Source organism: Ambystoma mexicanum, chromosome 10 (genome assembly GCF_040938575.1).
Source record: "Ambystoma mexicanum isolate Mex_15411 chromosome 10, UKY_AmexF1_1, whole genome shotgun sequence".
Lineage (NCBI taxonomy): Eukaryota > Metazoa > Chordata > Amphibia > Caudata > Ambystomatidae > Ambystoma > Ambystoma mexicanum.
Genome location: NC_090932.1, coordinates 355,680,586 through 355,702,459, shown reverse-complemented (window position 1 = coordinate 355,702,459; position 21,874 = coordinate 355,680,586).

Here is a 21,874-nt window from a genome sequence, read left to right as displayed (position 1 = left end):
CCTAACAGCCCAGCCACCCCCACACTTGTGTTATCCCATGAAAGCAGCTGCATGGTATACTAATTCCGTGTATGTTCCACATGCAACTGCATGGGAGCAAACCCCAGTAGTTTATAAAAATGTCCCACAGGCCCTAGCAGCAAGTGCTGTGTGCAACCCATTATTGATGGAAACAGAAAATAGAGACACAGGGCCTCATCAGATGCTTGGCGGTATGCTATTGCGGGATACCGCAAATGCAAATAGCGTTAACGCAATGCATTTCAACACTATTAGTGCCAGATCCTGCATTGTGGTAAGGCTGTTAGTCCCCATTTTGTTAAGAGTCCATAGGACTCTATGGAACAGTATCAGCACCATTACCGCCAGCGCTGATATTGCTGCACATGGATGGAAAGTGACAGGATTTATCTCCAGCTCAAAGCTAAAGGTAAATCTCCTAGTTTCTGCCCAAACTCAGGATTGGGCAGAGCGGTAATGTGGCAGTAATAGCATTACCGCAACATTTGCCATAGCACCCAACATGTGATGAGGCCCAAAGAGATTTAGAAACAGCACTCCTAAGGACAGAAGCAGAGTGTGTGCGACTAACGCAGGAGAAGGGAGAAGGGCGCAGAGTGTCGATAGGTACCGACAAATGGAGAGCAAGTGATATTTTATTCCAAATTGCCAGCACTGCGAATAGAGATGTACATGTTGAAATGAAGGGATGATAGTTGCAATGATGTAGGATATAGGGGAGGGTGACAGCGAGTAGATAGTTTAGATTATTAATATATTTGATCAGATGTTACTGCAGGAGTAGCGGGGAGGAGGAGGAATAGGAGGCCAATGTGGAGCAGGGAGAAGAGGTGTCAACCAGAGTGATGCCAAGAGTAGAAGGTTTATGGGGCCCAAGATTAAGAGCATGACCGGGTCATATGGCAGTGGTAAAATGGTAGTGAAGAGGGAAGAATTTACTAGAGAAGCAGGTGGGAACAATGTTTCTATTGTTACATAAAGACCATGGCAGACACAGTATGTGCCCTGGCAACACATATATAGAAGCAATAGATTGAGGCACTGCCCTCACTCGCTGCAGAAATAGACTGCAGGTATTACATTTCCAATAGGAGATATTAAAAGTGTTTTACTGCAGTATTGGGGTACCGAGCAGATGACATTTGGAAGAAGGCAGAATATCTATTGGATGGATGGATGATGACAATCATGATGGGTCACATTTTAATGATTGTCAGGCAAGAGTGTGGGCTGCATTGAGAACAGAATACCTGGACACAGCAGATATACATTCAGTAATGGCGCGTACTGTCAAGGAAGATGAAGACCCATCCAAATACACATTGTAAATTCATGATATGTCGAGCGGTGAGACTGGGGAATTCTTGGACAAAACAATGGCAGTATTTTACCACATGCTGAACAAGGGACTCTACAAGGAGGTGCAGAAGGACTTGGATAAGGTAGCAGGGGTTGATGCCAAGGGATGGGTGATGATTCAGACGATCATAGTGCATCATTGTAAAAGGTGACAGGAGAAGAAAAAGCGCACAGAAAGCAGAGGCGAAGTTAGTACAAAAGAAATTGGCAAAATTAAGTATAGAAGGAGCAGTGATTACAGTGTTACCCGTACAGCAGGTGGAACAGAGAACAACTCAGGGAAAAGTGAGAATGGCACTGGAGTGGACTGAAGGTGGATACCTCGGGTATCCAGACAACCAAGGATACCAGGGTGGATACCAGGGTGGTTATCAAGGAGGTTACCCAGGAGGTTATCTGTGGGGAAGAGGAGGGTTTCAAGGAGGCTGGGGAGGTTGAGGAGGAGGATTTGGCAGGATGGGGCCGAGATATGGTGGATCAGGACAATGTTGGTCATGTGGGAAGATGCGACATTTTGTGAATGTAGGAGCAGAGAAGCTTATGCATGTAATCCTGCAGCATATCCTAGTGAATGGCAGTGGCAGTTACATACCAGCAACAGTATTGTGCGATACCCTCAAGCGATGCGTATGGTGCAATGCCCTCACAAGCACCCCAGCAGGTACAACAGCCCCAGTATCAATATCAAGCACCCGAACCCCAGCAGATGCAACCTCCAGTGCACAATAGTGTGCCAGTGTATAGCCAGCAACAGACACAACAGCCAGCCCCCAAGGTTTTGGACACAAATGCTTTGCCTCACTGCAAAATGGCTTCATACCCTGGGGCACGTGCCATGGGCAGTAACCCTTTCGTATTCCCAGGATCAATCACATATCCTGATTAGGACAGCTCACACAGAGCCCTGACGTGCCTAATCCTGTCATTCACTGCTGACCTGGAAGAGGAACACCTGGTAGGTGTGGAGATAGGAAACACATTATTTGTTTTTAAGGTTAACACATGTGCAACGAAATCATGCGTAAAGTAAGTGTGCTTCCCCTTATCGGGTAAAATAATGAATATGCAGGTATTCTCTTGAGCAATACATTTGGTTCCATTCAGAGAGGATTTACCCATCAAGATAGGTTACCAAGAGGTATTGGCAAAACTATTGTTGCAGGTAAAGTTGCTGGGAAGAGATTTGTTAAGCAAATTGAATATGACCATTTCATTTTCAGAAGGAGTGGTAGTGTGCTCAACACAAGGAATTTGTTATGCCAGGGTCGTGGCGATATCAAGACCATTGGTTGGTGATGGCGTTACTAGTGGGTACCCATGCGCCCAGATTTGTTTATGTACAGAGTAACAGTGCTATTCAGTTGGCTGCCCAGCATTCAAAGCAAGCTATGGAGAGTGCTGTTAGAATTTTTGTTTAGACCAGCTGGGCCCCAAGACCATGTCCCAGGTATTATTATTATGTCAGATTTGGAGTGGGTGCTGATTGTGGATCATAAAATAGTACTCATACGGACAGATGAAGAGGGAGGTGAATGGCAAACAGTTTTGTCTATTGACCCTGTTCAGCCATTGAGTGTGGTATTGAATGGGCAGGTGTTTGAAGATGCCTGTACTGATGGTGAAATGATACTGGAGGTGTGTGTTCCCAGTCAAATCATGATTCAACATACTAATGTCCCATGTCCTGTACTTATTGCTAAGAGCATGTCTGCACATTTACAAGATTACCTGTTGCAGGCCTCAAGCCCTACATGGATGGACAGCCCTCATGATGTAGGGCTCTTGAAGAACATAGGAGCAGTATGCATTAAGCTAAAGCCAGGTGCAGTGTTGACCAGAGTTAGGCCGTACACATTGTCAAGAGAAGCAGCTGAGGGAATACATAAGACAATTTTTTGCGCTATGGTGGCAGGGCATTATAGTACCATCAGAGTCTGTGTGAAACACAGTGATATACTCTGTCAAAAAGCAAAGGGGAAAAGTTGAAGGTTCATACAAGATTTACGCCCGTGAAATAGCATAGTGAAGGCAGAATTCCCAATTGTACCGATTCCCACCACAATTCTTTGCAACATACCCAAAGAAGGAACACATTTTACTATCATCAATTTGAAAAATGCATTATTTTCTATCCGATTACACCCTGATTCTCAATGCCTCACTGTGTTTATTTACTCCAGGCAACAATTTAAACTCACCAGACTCCCACCGTGATACTCTGAGTCCCCGAGTATTTTTAACAGAGTATTACACATGGACTTGTGCAACATAACAGGTATTGTACATTTTTATCGTACCTAAAAGTTTGCATGTACAAAAAGACCTAAAAATGCTAATACCAAAAGTTCGAACCTTTGGTGGTAGCATTGTAGGTAAGTATTAAAAAAACTACTGCGGTGGCTGCGGCAGACACCCTCACAGCACAAAAAACGGGGGTTGCGGTGGTGCCCTCCTCAACACCCTGCTCACTATACTGTGTAGTATAGTGAGCGGGGTGTTGCTGGGGAAAACCCTGCAGCACACCCTAAAAAAATAAATAAATAAATAAAACAGGGACTGCGGGGGTGTCCCCCGCAACACCCCGCTCACTATACTTTACAGTATAATGAGTGAGTTTGGGGGGAAACCCCAGCAGCTCCCATAAAAAAAGGACCCTGCAGCGCCGGTTCCCGATCATGGAAGTGAAAGGGAACTGGCGCTGCAGGGACTCAGCATGAAGAAAAAGGTAAGTAGGGTATGTTTATGTTGGGGTTGTTGGGGGTTGTTTTGAGGGTGTGTGGGGGTGTGTCATGGGTGTGTTTTGGGTGTGGGTGGGGGTATGGGTATGTAGGGGTTGTGTACGTGTGCTCGCATGGGAAATGTCCAAACCTTTGGTGGTTGGCACATTTCTCATGCAAACTTTCCGGCCACGGGAAAATCAGCCACAGTCGGATCACGTAGATCCAACATACATGTACCCAGCACAATCATTCAATATGTCGATGATTTTCTAGTATGTGGAACCTTGAAAGAAATGTGCAGAGCAGATTACATCACTCTATTGACAAGGGTAGAAGGTAGACGAGGAGAAAAAGCAATATTGCCAGAGGAGTTTGTGTATTTGGGACAAATAATATTATCAATATGGAAAACAGTAAATCCTGAAAGAGCTGTTGCAGTGCAGAATACACCAAAGCCTACTACATTTAAAGAGATGCAACAATTCCTGGGTTTGTGTAACTACCGTAGAGATTGGATGTTTGATTATTATAGTTACACAAAACACCCTCCTGCAGGGACTCAAAGAAGCACAGAAAAGGAAGGGCTCACTGACATGGGCAGGGAAAATGGTGACATTTTTTCCAGAATTGAAAAATGCTACAAGTAATGCCCCATTATTAGCAACCCCTGATTACAAAAATGAATTCTATTTATTTGTATATTCAAATGGACAGGTGATGACTGCTGTATTTGCTCTGCAATCATCCATGGTGCACACACCCCTGGCATATCACAGCGGTAATTTAGATTCAGTAATGCAGGGTAAATTCCCCTGTGAGCAGCCTTTGCTATTGAGAATAGTACAACCATAACTATGGGGTGATCAGTTACATTATGTTTAGAACAGGCTATTTGCGGCATACTGGAACACTCTAAATCTACACTAACAACGCAGAGAGCATCAGCCTATGAAATATTTGTATACCATCCATCCATTCATATTGTGAGATGCCACATAGTGAACCCTTCTGCCTTTACTGCTATACCTGTTGAGGAAGAGGAGGAGGTGCATGATTTTGTTACTTATGAAGGCCATCAAGATGATTTAGTGTGGGCACGTTAGGATGCACTGAAGGAGGGGGAGGTCCTTTTCATTGATGGGTCATCAGGAGACTGGCCAGAGACACACGAGGCAACAGTGGTGCATATCATAGATCAGAAAAATGAGATTATTGTTCATAAAAGATTACCAACACATTATTCTGCTCAGGCAGCGTCACTAATTGCCTTAATTGAGGTGTTAGAATCATCTCGGGGATGTGTGGTGACTGTGTACTTGGATTTGGCATACATCGCCATTGCAGTACATTCATGGTTGTCCACATGGAAAAGGAGGGGGTTATGTAGGCCCAATGGTACCCCTGTGCAACATGCAGCCTTATTGGAAATGTAAATGTATGCATTGTGATGCCCATCCATGGTAGCAGTGGTTAAATGCTCTGCCCACAATGAAAATAAAGATTCAATTTCACTTGGCAATGATGCCGCAGACAGGGATGCCAAAGAAATGGCCTATTGAAGAGACCTGAATATCGACGCATTATCCTGAGGTGGCAAATCAGCAGTTACACTTAACAATTCTATAAACTGCAGTAGTGATTGCACAAATAATTGAGTTGCAGGAATAGGCAACCCAATCAGAGAAAGATTTGTGGGAGAATAAGGGTTACACGCAGTCCCCGCTGGAACCAATTTGGAGCTAAAATATGACAGGTAAGGTGGTAATGCCACTTGAGTGGCTAACTGTTGCCTTTGAGCAGTTGTACTACCCAGCACATATTTTGAAACAGCAACATTGCTGCAGATATTTCAGCGGACTGGTTTTTGCCCAATCTGCAGGAATTTCTCAATACGTTTGTGGCAAATAGTACAACCTGCCACCTCTGCAATAATGGCCAGACACTCAGGACGCTGTGTGGCACATTGACCTGTCACACTGGGACAATACAGGAACTTCACATTGACTATGCAGATATATCTAACAGGTGTAGTAATAACTGTTACATCATACAAGCATGGCATCAGATGCTCACTGGGTCTCATGAGTTTTGGGTGAGGAGTTTCATCAGTATTTGTGTCAATTAACAAAATGCACTATACTGCTTTCTCAACAGATTGCTCCTAGAAGAGAAGAGGTAACAGTAACTTCAGTGACCAGTGAAGTGAATTTGCAGCTGCTCCAGTTACGTGTGCAACTTCATCCATTGCTGGAAATAATAGAAGTTCCAGGGATCCTTCACAGTGATGTTTGCCATGCATTTTGCGCTTAAGGTGAAGAAGTTGCAGTCCTGGGTACACCTATCCAACGTTCGGAAGGCACCCAACACTGCTCCTCCTTCTCATGACGGTAACCTAAGTATTGACCCAGAATAAAGCCGCATAATAAAGAATTTTTCTATTGTCCTATTAATGTTGAAAAGGGCCAGTTATTGACCCACTCTGAGTTGTATAGCGTATAAAGTGCCCAATGTATTTACTATTGAGCCATTCCCCTTTTAACCCAGTTATCCATTGACATTAAAGTGCATCAGTAACCTCGGTCCCATTGAAGCTTATTGCAATCTTTTCACTATAATGAAGTTGCAAATGTTTGCATGGATGTCTGCTTTTATTTGCCCTCTGCAGGTGCAACAACACAGATGTAGTTAATATGTTATGTTGTATTTGTTGTTTTTCCTTTGTAGTATATTTCAATTATGTGATTATTTTATATGACAGGGCACACAAAAGGGTGCATAGGAAGATTATGGAATGTTTTTGAGAACAAAATATACTTTGGGATAGCATGTATTAAAAGAGGAACTGAGAAGGAGATACAGTATAATCAGTATAAGGGCATTATATTTGACACCATGGTCGATGTGCACCGCCGGAATCAGATAGCATGTGGTATAATGACATGCATGATGTGGGCATGGAGAGGTCAAACAAGAGCTGCTATGTATGCTCTTTGATACCTCATGCGAGAACAGGAGTACTCAATTTGTTTCTACCCCAAGAAATTCTACCTCTTATAGCCCAGTGCCTGGTATATTTAACCCTGTGCAGAGTACAGGATCTTTTAAATTGGCACACTGTCCAAGTGATAATTATGGACAGGGACGATGAAGAATGTGCCAAGAAGACAGAACAAGAGTGGTACAAGGTGCAACCATTGCTGAAGATGGAAGGAGTTTTGTTTTCCAACAATAGATGGGTGACAGGAGAAGTGAGCTGTGCAGCAGGGGGCTTACTGGGGTTTTCTGAAGACGTGGCTCACGTGAATGAAACTGTGGCTGAGTATGGGTTAACTATGTGCCAAAACTGACATGGATTGAACTAAACGAAAAACTGGCCAAAGTACAAAAGCCAGCAAAGTACTCTGTTTTGCTTTCAAGGAAATGGCACTGTACCCATAGTAACAAACATCTGTTACAATACAACTTTATTCATCCCCAATCTGACTGAGGGCACATCAGTGTTGATTGACTTGTATTGGGTGTGTGGACAACATGTATACTTACACCTCCTACCATCATAGAGGGGTGTATGCTGGATGACCAACTTACACGCTGTGGTTCTAGTAGTTCCTGATTCCCATCTATCAGTTAAAAATATGCCAGCCACAGAACCAAGAATCCCCCAATAATCGCTCACTAAGAGGTTGTTGTCAGACAAGATCTAATTACCTGTCCAAAGACTCCTCCGAGAAACTAAACAAAATTCGGAATCAATGCCGGTTATTTACCAAGACAGAAACTTTTTTTGCCTCACTTCTGGTGCCAGGTATCCAGACTGCAGCCAACGCAAAATTGCTGCAGATAACTAGATGGGAGATTAATCAGATGGCAAATAAGACAGAGCAGAGCCATAACTCAATAAAGCATGAGTTGTTAGCCAATATGCTTATGACCCTCAAGAACTGATATGTTCTGGACCTGCTCATAGCTATGGAGGGGGGAGTGTGCAAGAAAATTGGGTTGTCTTGCTGCACATAGAAACACCCATATGATGCAGACAACGGATCATTGTTCAATGTGATAGTGGCCCTTCACAACTTGAGAATTGCTATGGAGAAAGAAGCTGGAGGAAAGGATGAAGATTGGTTTGATGTCATGTTTTCCTGGGCCCCATGTTGGTTAGAGATAACAGTAAAAATGATGGTTCCCATTGTAGTATTTTTGTTAGTGATTTTTTCCTTTCAAATGACCCTGTGGTGCTGCACGAAGACATTCCCAAAGTGCGACATAATGATAATTTGAATAAGGGCGGGTAAAGCTCCTCCTCTAACAAAGCATAAGTACACTCAGACTGATAGGTTGAGTAGGGTTGTAAGGCCAAGAATTGTAAAAATAGATTGCCTTTGAAACCCCCTGGGACAGTGACCACACCTCCACAAGACCCAGCGAAAAATACAGTGTTATGGGTGGATTTAGCAGGAGATTGAGGGTGCTGTTTCATGACTGGCACCCCAGAAGAATATGCCTGAGGGGACGGAGGGTTACATCATGTGTCTAGAGCATAGGTACCCAAGGACTACAAGTACAGAAGAATGGAAGAACAGATAGTTAATGGAGCATTAACTAAAGGGGGGATGTTGGGCTGTATATACAACATCCCAGCTAAGTAAAATGTCACAACTGTGCCAGTGGAGCAACAATCGGCAGCCACCGTGGACTATTTGGGACTCATTCCTCTCCATAATCTTCCCTGCACAATGCCTATTCATATATTTGTCTTCATTTTCTGTTTGCAAGACTTTGGTACTTCCTTATTTAATTTCACAAACTACATCTCCCTGTATGCACCATGGGGCAGTTTGCATTCCCAGGCTATTCCTATGCAGCAGTCTTAGAACCACAATCCCCAGAAGCCTTAGAGATCAGTGTTGCTTTCACTTACCCAGGATCAGAAAGGGAGGAGGCAGATTCCCCACAGGTGTGCTGTTCCAGGTGCTGCTAATTAGCCTGCTTCAGCACAGGGAAGGTCAGTATTTAGCAGCTGCCGTCAGGAGCACAGGGCTCTTGCATTATGTTTGCTCGCAGCCCTTTGAGCATAGGATTTCTGCTGCTTCCTGTTGCTGCCAGAACATACTCCTGTTCCAGTGACTGGTGTTCCCTTACTTGCATCCTTGCTAATCTGCCTACACTCCCCTTCCTTCTGCCATGCATATCTGTGCTTCTTGCACTGCAGCCCTGCTCCCCTGCCAGCAGTCTTCTGTTCCCTGTCTGCAGCCCCTTTCTCTCCACCGCCTATTATCTTGTTCCTTGCCTGCAGTTCCTTGGTCTATGCCCATAGTCTGTTTTACCTGGCTTTAGCTTCCTAGACTCCAATCCTGAGTGGTGTTGTCATCTGTCTGCAGTCCTGCCCTGGTTATTCCAGGCCAGAGTTACAGTTCCTTGAATTCCTTGTTTACAGTCTGCAGTTCAGTCCTTGTCATCCTAGTCCAGAGTTTCAGTCCTGAGTTTTCTTGTTTCTGGTATATAGTTCAGTCTACTGTTCCTTGATTCCAGTCCTAAGTTTCTAGTCTACAATTCGAGTCTTCTGTACCATTGTAATTAGATTATTTTCTTTGTGCTTTTCCTACTTCATTCCTGGCCTCTGAACTGAACCTTGATTACGTTGACTCCTTATTCTTCCCTGGATATTGATGTTACTGTTCTTGTCCTCACATGTGCTTATGTAATTCCTGTGTTCAAAGTTTGGCTGATGGGTTTCCCAGCAGGCAATCTCTGCCCCTTCCATCGCATTTCAGTATTGTATTTTGTGCCGTATTGTTAACAGTGTGCTGGTTCCTGCTTAAGGAAGCAGTCATTGTTCAATTCCTGCTGTACTCGTACAGGCTTCAGTCTTGTGAGTACTGTTTCCTTGTGCGTGCCTTAGGGTTGAGACATAGACACGCACTCCTGCTGCTCCTTTCTATGAACATTCAAAGTGGGGCTCTGTAACAATAATCAGCTCAGAAGGATAGAGTTTCATCACACCCAGTGGGAAACTCTTCCCCCATTCTGTGACCACCACAATTGGAAACCTAACTTGTTTGACTTACTTGTACTCCCTGCCCCTTTATGTTCACTGCCTTTGTTTCTTGTCTGTAGTCACTGCCTATCCTTTCTTGTCTTCAGAACTCCTTACACTCCTGTCTCTTATGTACTTTTCTCTACTCAGCTTTGTGGGCAGGTCTCTGTCTGCATGTCCTTGACAGAATGCAACAGCCATATTATTCTGTTTTCCCACCAAGGTTAAGCACACGTAAGCCTAAGGTATCTTTATACCAGAAAAAAAAATTCTTAAAGGTTCACTCCCCATGCCAAGAGAACTGTTAGTCTTAGAGAGACATATATTCAAGAGAATTACATTTTTCATGCTGCTTATTATACGCAGTGGTTCAGTGATCCAACAATGTTAGATTACAATGACATTCGTGATTATGACCCTCAGGTAGTATCTACAGTTGAACTGCAAAATGAGAACCACTTCTTACAAACATTACTAGCACCACACATACACAATTCCCACAACATCTGTAGTACTGCCAATAACACGCACATCTTCAGACCCTCATTCCAATGCTGTACTTACCTATCAGAGCCTTCATTCCACTGTGCCTTTCTCAGAGCACACTACTGCTCCTTTGAATCTACTTGGTACTCCGTTTCCAAGCGGTTCTCAAATCTTACAATGCATGCCACATGAAAACATTAATGGTATGCTTGTTGCCAAAGTGATTTGTACTAGATTAGCTTGGCTAGCTGCACAACCTCCCCACGGTGCTATTAACACGTATTCCACAGGACAAGACATTCAGTGTCCTGAGTTTAGTAAAGCTGGTCCTGTGTACAAAAGACCAATACAGACCATATGATTTCTTAATGACTGATGACTTCCCCAATGACTGATAACCATGATAAAACAAAAGTCAGACTTCACATTTCAACACCTAGCTCCTCTGCTACACCGGAGTCTGATATTGTAGGTCTGGAACATATTACAGGTACATAACAGTTACATAAACAGCTTTTGAGCCTTAAAAGACAAACTGAAGTCTGCAGTTCCAGTCTCCTGTACCAGTGTACTTAGATTATTTTCTTCTTGTGTTTCCTCTTTTATTCCTGGTGTCGGTACTGAACCTTGCTTGCTGTTACGCTCACCTGACTCCCACGGAGGCGCAGGTCTGGTTTGGAGTGTTGTTGCTTCTTCTATGGTGAAGCGCAGGACCCGGAAGATGGACTGGACCGGACCTTCGAATCTGGCTTGTCTGGCTCGCAGGAATATCTTTCTGTATGTGAAAAGGGAGTATTAACAATCTGCGGGAGAAAATATAAGCCTCCCGCTCCCTTCTCACCTCTCTACGAAACTCTCCTGCGACCGCCACGTGAAGTCTCACCTTAGGGTTTGAAAGGTTGAGCTCTCCATCCTGCTTCTCATGCAGGGGCGCGTTGCATCCAGTTACTTCACTGGGATTTTGATTGTAGAGGGTTCAAGTTTTGTTTTCCCGGTATAGTACCGTAGGGATTCTGTTAATGAGTATGATTCCGCAATAATAATTGTTCGTTGTCTCTTTTTCAGGTGCGGAAACTATTCCGAGAAGAGCTGTGGAACCGAAGAATGAGACTCTGGTGAGCTTGAGGAGAGTTCTCTCAGTGTCCTTGTATCAATGCGCTCACTAACGCTCAATCCAGAAGAAATCAGGTAAGTCTTTAATGGGCGTTTGGGCAATGTCTTTTCATGCGCCCACTAACGCTGATGTTTTTTTTCCCCATAGAGGCCGGGGTCCGGAAATGCCTGGATGCGGCACCAACCCAAAACGAAGCTCAATCCAGAAGAAATCAGGTAAGTCTTTAATGGGCGTTTGGGCAATGTCTTTTCATGCGCCCACTAACGCTGATGTCTTTTTTCCCCATAGGGGCCGGGGTCCGGAAATGCCTGGATGCGGCACCGACCCGAAACAAAGATCAATCCAGAAGAAATCAGGTAAGTCTTTAATGGGCGTTGGGTAACGTCTTTTCATGCGCCCACTAACGCTGATGTCTCTTTTTCCCCTTAGGGGCCGGGGTCTGGAAATGCCAGGATGCGGCACCGACCCGAAATGAAGTTGGAATAACCCAACAGGTAAGCTTTGTAATGGAAATTAAGGTTTCCTTGTTTTCTTTCCCCTCTCACCTTTATTCTTGTCTTTTTCTCCCTAGGTGCGGTGATGTGGCTGCGAGTCCAGATGTTGCCGTAGAATGTGGTGGTACCTTGTACAGGTGAGTGAGATGCGGCGCTGCAGCGATGGATGCGATGTGCTTTTAAATGGATGTCTTCCTTTTCAGGACCGTCGGCGAGATGTCTCCGGAATGCGGATTTAGCAGGTAAGGACTCTTCTTCACCCTTTTCTCTTCTCTTCTCTCTTTGCAGGTGTTCCAGGATGCTGGCAGGAGTGGCAGAAGACAGAATGCAGGAGCAAACACGGTGAGCGTCCAGCTGCTAGATGCAGAACAACGCGAAGCGTGAGTTGCTGCTTGGGCGTGGCTTAAATATCCTTCAAAGTAGTTCCAGGTATGTATCCTTCCTCTCAGGTATGTATTCCTCCCCTGACCACACCCGTGTGGTTAAGTAGTTCCAAAGATAAAGTAGTCCCATTCAGGCCTCAGAAGGCCTGGATGTTGCAGCATGGTTTGCATCAGGTAAGTTAACACTAAGCACCTTTAACACAAAGTCCCCTTTTATGAGCCTGGCGCCTATGGCGCCAGGACTGTGGCCGATATGAGCCTGGCGCCAAAGGCGCCAGGACTGAGTCCAAAGAGCCCCTACTTGAGGCTGTTGTGACTTCCCTTGAAGACATGATGTCTGCCTCTGGGGTAGCTGGGTCTTGTCTGGCACCTTGGAGGTAGGCATCATGACAGTACCCCCTCCCAAGGCCCCTCCCAAGGTCGTCCTTTGCGGGGGTTTCGGCTTGCTTGGGAATTTTCGGTGGAATCTTTGCACTAATCGCGGGGCGTGCACATGGTCACTTGGTTCCCAAGATCTTTCCTGAGGTCCGTACCCCTTCCAATCAACTAGATAGAAGAGTTTTGATTTTAACATTTTGGAATCCAATATGTCCTTAACTTCAAATTCTAATTCCCCATCGATTTGAATCGGTTCAGGTGGTTTGCTTAGTCTGGTTCCAGGCTGCACCGGTTTTAACAGTGATGCATGAAAATGGGATGAATTTGCATGTTGGCTGGTAGATCGAGTTTAAAGGCCACCGGGTTCATTATAGCTTTGATGGGATAGGGTCCAATGTATCTGGGATTAAAAGTCTGCGGTCCTTTGAGAGGCAAATGCTTGGTTGCCAGCCACACCTGGTCTCCAATCTGGTACGAAGGTGCTTCACTCCGATGTAGATCAGCATTTTCTTTGTATTTTTTCTTGGCTTGTTGCAAATGAGTTGTAGCTTCCTTGAAGGCTCGGGTTATAGTAGAATGCAAATGATCAACTGCAGGCATTTCCAGGTTTTGAGGAGGGTTTAGGTCTGAGGTTCTAGGATGATGACCATACAAGGTGTAAAAAGGGGTTTGTCCTGTTCCAGAATGTACAGAATTGTTATATGCATACTCTGCGATCCACAGAATATCTTTCCAGCTGTTTTCAGATTGATGCAACATGCACCGAAGATATTGTTCAAGGGTTTGGTTAGTCCTCTCGGTTTGACCATCGGTCTGGGGGTGGTGACTAGTGGATAAGCGTACATCAATTTGTGCCAGTTGGCAACATTTCCTCCAAAAATGGGAAATAAATTGGCTTCCTCGGTCTGAGATTAATATGGATGGAAAACCATGCATACGAACTATGTTTTCCAGAAATTCCTTGGCCAAGATGGAGGCTGAAGGTACCCCTTTTAAAGGGATAAAGTGGGCCCTCTTGGAGAACATATCCACGATTACCAAGATAGTGTTATATCCATAGCAAGGAGGCAGGTCGGTAATAAAGTCCATTGACAAGGTGTGCCAAGGGGCCGGTGGAATATCCAAGGGTTGTAGGAGACCGGCTGGTCTCTTCTTTTGACCTTTATTTTGAGCGCCAACTCCGCAAGACATCACAAAAGATTTTATGTCTTTTCTCCAGGATGGCCACCAGAATTGTCGTTTGATCTTTTCCTCAGTTTTTGCGATACCAGGATGTCCTTCCATTAATGTATCATGATAGTGAGCAATGACCAATTCTTGCAGTTCTTTGTTGGGCAGAAATAACCGCCCCTGGAAGTACGGTAAATCGTTATTAACGGAAAAGTGTGACCCCTTTTGAGTCCATTCTTGCAAGGCTGTGGAATTTAAAAGTTGTTTAACTCGAGTTTGAACATCCTCTATAGTTTGTAAAGAGGTCAAGCCTAAAATTCTTTGTTCGGGTATAATTGGTACTGGTTCTAAGTTTGAATTTGTTTCATCCATTCCAATCCGGGATAAAGCGTCCGCTTTGCCATTCTTGCAACCAGGGCGGTAGGTGATTATGAAATCAAATTCTGCAAAGAATAAAGCCCATCGGAGTTGGCGGGATGATTGGGCTTTGGCCGTTTTTAGATATTGCAAATTCCTGTGATCTGTAATCACCGTAATGGTGTGTCTTGCGCCGAGGAGGTAATGACGCCAAGCCTTGAAGGCGGACTTAATAGCTAGTAATTCTTTGTCGGTGATTGCGTAACTGAGATCAGGAGCCGTGAATTTCCTGGACCAAAAGGCTACAGGGTGCATCTGGTTAGTTTCTGGATCCCTTTGAGACAAGACAGCTCCCATGGCCAAACTGGAAGCGTCGGTTTCAACAATGTAAGGGAGATCTGGGGGCGGATGCTTCAATACAGGGGCGGAGGTGAATTTGGTCTTTAGGTCTTGAAAGGCCTGTTCTGCCTCAGGAGTCCATTTGAAACGTTTATTCTTCCGTAAGAGGGCTGTTATGGGTTGAACCACTCGAGAAAATTCCAGGATTAATCTTGGATAGAAATTGGCAAAGCCAAGCATACTCTGAACCCCCTTAACAGAGTTAGGAGATGGCCATTTGAGGATGGCGTCCACCTTTCGCGAGTCCATTCGGACTCCTTTAGGTGTCAGGATGAATCCGAGAAACTCGACTTCTGTGGTATGAAAAACGCATTTTTGAAGTTTCGCAAACAGGTTGTGCTGGCGCAATTTCTCAAGAACTGCCCTGACATGTTTTCTGTGTTCAGATTCCGAGGAGGAGTATACCAGGATGTCATCGATATATACGATGACACAAACATCGATAAGTTCCCGAAGAACATCATTCATAAAGTATTGAAAGGCGGCAGGTGCGTTGCATAATCCGAAGGGCATCACCTGATATTCAAAGAGCCCATATTTGGTGCGGAATGCAGTCTTCCATTCGTCGCCTTCTTTTATACGTACCAGGTTATAAGCTCCTCGGAGATCTAACTTGGTGTATATACAAGCATCTTTTACCTGGTCAAGAAGTTCAGGGATCAGAGGCAGAGGATAACGATTCTTAATCGTTATTTGATTTAGGGCGCGTTAGTCAATACATGTTCTAAGGTCGCCTTCTTTTTTCGGCACGAAGAACAGAGCTGAGGAAACAGGAGACTTTGACGGGCGAATAAAACTGTTGGCAAGATACTGATCTAAATATTGACGCAAATGAACGTTCTCAGGTTCAGTAAGAGCATAAATCCTACTACAGGGCGGTTGAGCATTGGGTACCAGGTCGATTTGACAATCGTACGACCGGTGGGGAGGTAGCGTGTTCGCCTGTTCTTTTTGAAAAACGTCTTGGAACTCTTGGTATTCAACCGGTAGTTGTATCGTGGTGGAAGTTACTGTGGCCAGACCCATATCTGGATTTCTTGGATAACAAGTCAGTTCTCAATCAGGAAAGGTTATTCTCTTTGCTCGCCAGTCAATTCGAAGATTATGCGTTTCTAACCAAGGGATTCCTAGAATTACTTGAAATTGTGGGGCCTTGATTACATCGAACACAATTGCTTCCCGATGTCCATCCTGTCCCACTAGTGTCATTTCTGTAGTGGAATGTGTTACCTGCCCTGAGGCTATTTCGGTTCCATCTACTGTAGTAATGACATCCTTGTTAACTTTCGGACGGAGAGGAAGATTAATCCTGGAGGCCAATTCATGATCTACGTAGTGTCCAATAGCTCCACTGTCGATGTATGCTTTTATAGCATGCAACCGCTGAGGCTGTTTCGGGTCCACGAGCACCATTGGCATGACAAAATGCGAAGTCAAAGAGTCTGTTTTCAAGCTCGGCAAGCGGACCTCTACGCTTGTCGGGCTTGACCGTTTCCCGAATCAGGTTCTATTAAATTGTTGTCCGTGGCTCCAACCATCTTCTTAGGTGGCTTTACCGGGCAGTCTCGTAGAAAGTGACCAGAAGCCCCGCAATAGAGACATAGTTGCTTTTGCCGTCTTCTCTCTCGTTCCTTCTGCATCAATGGTCCTTTAACACCGCCGATCTGCATAGGTTCTGAAACGTCGGTACTCTTAGGGTTAGCGTGAGTTTTGATCAGCACTCGAGTTTCGAACTTGGACCGATCTGCTTTTATAGTTTGCAGTCTGTGGTCAAGTTGGACCACTAAGTCTATGTATTCTGCGCAGGCTTGAGGTGGATTTACTATTTGAGCTAGAACATCCTTAAGTTCTCCGCGCAGGCCTCGATGAAATAGTGTGATCCTTTTATTTTCGGCCACCCCGTTTCTACAACAAGCCTATTAAAGGTGGCAATATAAGATAAGAGATCTTGGTTACCTTGTCGTAAGGATAGTAGTTCGTTGTCAAGGGTCTGTCCCTGAGAGTGTCGAGCAAATAATCTTTCCATGCTCGCCTGGAAGCTTTGAAAATCCTGGAGAATTGGGTCATCCTGACTTACCAACGGAACAGACCAATCGGCAGCACAGCCACTGAGATAAGATAATACAAAGGCTACCTTGGTTTGATCATTAGGGAAGGCCCCAGGTCTGCATAGAAAGTGTAGGCGACATTGTTTCATAAAAACGGCATATTTCTTGGGGTCCCCCGCAAAACGTTCAGGCGGGGCCAAAGGCATGTTTCCAGGTAGATTGATTTGTACCGGGTTATTCGAAACCATTGACGAGGCATTACCCCCAGAACTAGGTAAAGGAGTTTGTCCTGCTTGACCCTGCAACAATCGTTTGGCCAGGTCATCAGTTCTTTCCTTGGATAAGATTAATTCTCTTTTGAGAGCATTAGTTTCCTGCCGGGCGGAGTGTACTTCTGCCCTTAATTCCCCCAAAAGCTGAGCCAGCTGGTCTGTCTCAGAGGTTTCCATAGCGCCCGGGTGGGAAATTGTAGGTTGGCTTTGCGTTCTGTTACGCTCACCTGACTTCCACGGAGGTGCAGGTCTGGTTTGGAGTGTTGTTGCTTCTTCTATGGTGAAGCGCAGGACCCGGAAGATGGACTGGACCGGACCTTCGAATCTGGCTTGTCTGGCTCGCAGGAATATCTTTCTGTATGTGAAAAGGGAGTATTAACAATCTGCGGGAGAAAGTATAAGCCTCCCGCTCCCTTCTCACCCCTCTACGAAACTCTCCTGCGACCCCCACGTGAAGTCTCACCTTAGGGTTTGAAAGGTTGAGCTCTCCATCCTGCTTCTCATGCAGGGGCTCGTTGTATCCAGTTACTTCACTGGGATTTTGATTGTAGAGGGTTCAAGTTTTGTTTTCCCGGTATAGTACCGTAAGGATTCTGTTAATGAGTATGATTCTGCAATAATAATTGTTCGTTGTCTCTTTTTCAGGTGCGGAAACTATTCCGAGAAGAGCTGTGGAACCGAAGAATGAGACTCTGGTGAGCTTGATGAGAGTTCTCTCAGTGTCCTTGTATCAATGCGCTCACTAACGCTGATGTCTTTTTTGCCCATAGGGGCCGGGGTCCGGAAATGCCTGGATGCGGCACCGACCCGAAACGAAGATCAATCCAGAAGAAATCAGGTAAGTCTTTAATGGGCGTTGGGTAACGTCTTTTCATGCGCCCACTAACGCTGATGTCTCTTTTTCCCCTTAGGGGCCGGGGTCCGGAAATGCCAGAATGCGGCACCGACCCGAAATGAAGTTGGAATAACCCAACAGGTAAGCTTTGTAATGGAAATTAAGGTTTCCTTGTTTTCTTTCCCCTCTCACCTTTATTCTTGTCTTTTTCTCCCTAGGATCGGTGATGTGGCTGCGAGTCCAGATGTCGCCGTAGAACGTGGTGGTACCTTGTACAGGTGAGTGAGATGCGGCGCTGCAGCGATCGATGCGATGTGCTTTTAAATGGATGTCTTCCTTTTCAGGACCGTCGGCGAGATGTCTCCGGAATGCGGATTTAGCAGGTAAGGGCTCTTCTTTACCCTTTTCTCTTCTCTTCTCTCTTTGCAGGTGTTCCAGGATGCTGGCAGGAGTGGCAGAAGACAGAATGCAGGAGCAAACACGGTGAGCGTCCAGCTGCTAGATGCAGAACAACGCGAAGCGTGAGTTGCTGCTTGGGTGTGGCTTAAATAGCCTTCAAAGTAGTTCCAGGTATGTATCCTTCCTGTTAGGTATGTATTCCTCCCCTGACCACACCCGTGTGGTTAAGTAGTTCCAAAGATAAAGTAGTCCCATTCAGGCCTCAGAAGGCCTGGATGTTGCAGCATGGTCTGCATCAGGTAAGTTAACACTAAGCACCTTTAACACAAAGTCCCCTTTTATGAGCCTGGCGCCTATGGCGCCAGGACTGTGGCCCGATATGAGCCTGGCGCCAAAGGCGCCAGGACTGAGTCCAAAGAGCCCCTACTTGAGGCTGTTGTGACTTCCCTTGAAGACATGATGTCTGCCTCTGGGGTAGCTGGGTCTTGTCTGGCACCTTGGAGGTAGGCATCATGACACTTACTCTGACTTCTTATTCTTCATTGTATATTTATGTTACTGTTCTTGTCCTCACATTTGCTTATGTAATTCCTGTGTTCAGAGTTTGGCTGCTGAGTTTCTCAGCAAGCAATCTCTGCCCCTTCCATGTGTTGCTTTTCATTATTGTGCTTTGTGCCTTATTGTTAACAGTGTGCTGGTTTCTCCTTAAGGAGGCAGTCATTGTTCAGTTCCTGCTGGACTTGTATATAGGCTTCAGTCTTGTGAGTATTGTTTGCTTGTTCATGCCTTGGGGTTGGGAACAGACACCCACTCCTGCTGCTCCTTTCCATGAGCATTCAGAGTGGGCCCTGCAACAGTAATCGACTCAGAAGGACAGAGTTTCACACCCAATGGGAAACTCTTCCCCATTCAGTGTACTTGTACCCCCTGCTTTTTCTGTTCACTGCCGTTGTTGTCTGTAGTTATTGCCTATCCTTTCTTGTCTGAAGGACTCCTTACACTCCTGTCTCTTGTGCACTTTCCTCCCCTCAGCTTTGTTGGCATTTCTCTGCACGCAAGCCCCTGACACAAAACGTTTCAATGTTTCTATCGTAGGCAACGACTCACTAAACAAGCACACAGTCCTTATTGAAAGTCAGCCAAGCATGAGTACCCCCAACATACATGACTAGTAACTGAAAGCCAATCACATCACAATGAGCAAAAATAAAATACCCCCAAATCACCCATTTCCACATTTTAAGCTACACCCAACAGGAATACACACTATATCCATGTGGCAGCTGGCATGACCACCTCCCACCATCTCATTCTATTTCCGTAATCTTGCTTAAGGGGTAGGACACTTTGCCAATCTCCTCTGACATCACACACACCAGTCAAACACACCCACTGCAAACATAGAAACCACCCTTTCAAACGAGTCAATGAGTTTCAGGTGGACATTTTTGTTGGGATGCACGTACATCATCCCAGCTAGGCAAAAAGGTTTAGGTTGAGGAAACCTACTAGATAACCACCATGTGAGAGCAGTGTGAAAGTTGTGACGCTGACAACACATACATTGCATTAGTTAGGGCTGACAAATATTAGATACTTGCATAAAGCAACACAGAGAGAGCAACACATGTGTTGATTTTGTGGTTACAGTGGTCCTTGATAGGGCAGTATTATAGGCCCAGTGTTAGATGATGTATAGTAGTGACGCAGGATAGTCTGATGTGTGGGAAGAATTGAAAAGAGTGGAAGATGGAATTGGCAAGGCAACATGGCAGCATGGCAGCATGGCAGCATGGCAGCATGGCAGCATGGTAGAAGGGAGGTTGGTGTGTTAACCTGACAGAAGTAATGCCATTTTAGATGTTAAGGCTTAGTACACAATGAATAGAAGAGACTGCATTCCTTGGAGTGGAGCTGTGGCTTTGTTAGTTCAGCTCCAAAAACAAGTGCCTTTTCCCATTTCACAGGAGAGAAGCCAAGTTCAGAGGCACCCATCGTGCTCAGATAAGCACTGATTGTATCCAGATGCAGGGCCTGGATGTGTTGGGAACAGCATGTTAGTTGTTAAAAGAGCAGGAAGGGATGCACCCTATGACGGACCCATTTATGAGAATAGGGCACGAGGCTCAGTAATACCAATAAGCTAGGCAAAGATTTAGAACACTACAGCCCTCACCCTGGGGTGGTCAACCCATTTCAATTACACTTAGACACACAATTTAAGCTAACAAATCCTCAAAAATCAGACTCAAGAGTGGTGCCCAGGTCATGTCATCTATGGGCACAGGGTGTTGGGAGGAGCTATGGGGGGAGCCGAGTCTGGAACCTCTTGTGATTTTCGACAGGAGGAGGTGATGCCAATACATTTAGGAGAAAGTCGGGGCTGCAACTAGGGTACACCATTGTGTCTGGGTTAATGAAGAAGACTATTGTCTCATGAAAAGCAGGTTTGGCCTTGCTAAGGTACTTTGATTGTGTCTGTAACAGTACAGTGCACATCACATGATGGTCCCAAATTTACAAACCTATTGATAAGAACCCACCAATCACACACCTTATTTTAATGGTGAAGATGTAGGGGACCGTGTGTTTAGAGAACGGGTGTAGTGTAGATGTGGCAAATTGGTCACGGGCTATATTAAATAGTTAGTAAACAATGAGGGTTGTGGTATCATGCTGTATGTATTATTATTATGCATAGTATTGTTGATTTGTAGTTTCTTTTCTATAAAAATGTTAACGTCTTGAGATAAGACAAGCTCTGTGTCAGTTTGGTTCTACAGAACCTTCAGAGACATATGTTGCATGTTATAAACCTTGTTTTCCATCGCAAAGAGGTGCAGTGATCATTTTTGTTGTTTTTTTATTACTTATTCTACTGTTTTGGGGTGCTATCCTTTCATTCGCATAGAAGGCCATGCCAACATCAACTTCAAATGGGCCAATCTGCTGCTGAAGAATCAGTAATGTTATCCTCTTCTCCAAGACACTGGCATCAGTGTTGCAAACACCATCATACAAAATGGACAAAACTAACACTGTGAAAAAATTCACCCATAGGGTCCAAAACGTACATAACCTTCATTAAAAGGTCATACATAAAGCAAGGACCAACCGTTTGGAAGCAAGGTAGGGCTAAACAAGTCTTACATCACTCTTACTTTAACCTCTGCATCTGCAAGGTGAATTCATTGTTGCTCTTCCTGCGTGGCTATATGGTGTCTCTAATATGTGTCAAAGCTGGCTACACATGGATGCATGCACATTCTGCTGTTCCCACTGAGAACCACCAGCACTAGGCTGCCTGCTAATATGTTTTTCACAGTCTAAATCTCTTTCCCTGCCTGGGACATTGCACTTGTATCCCAACAGATGTTTGATTTTTGTCTGACAGTGCTACAT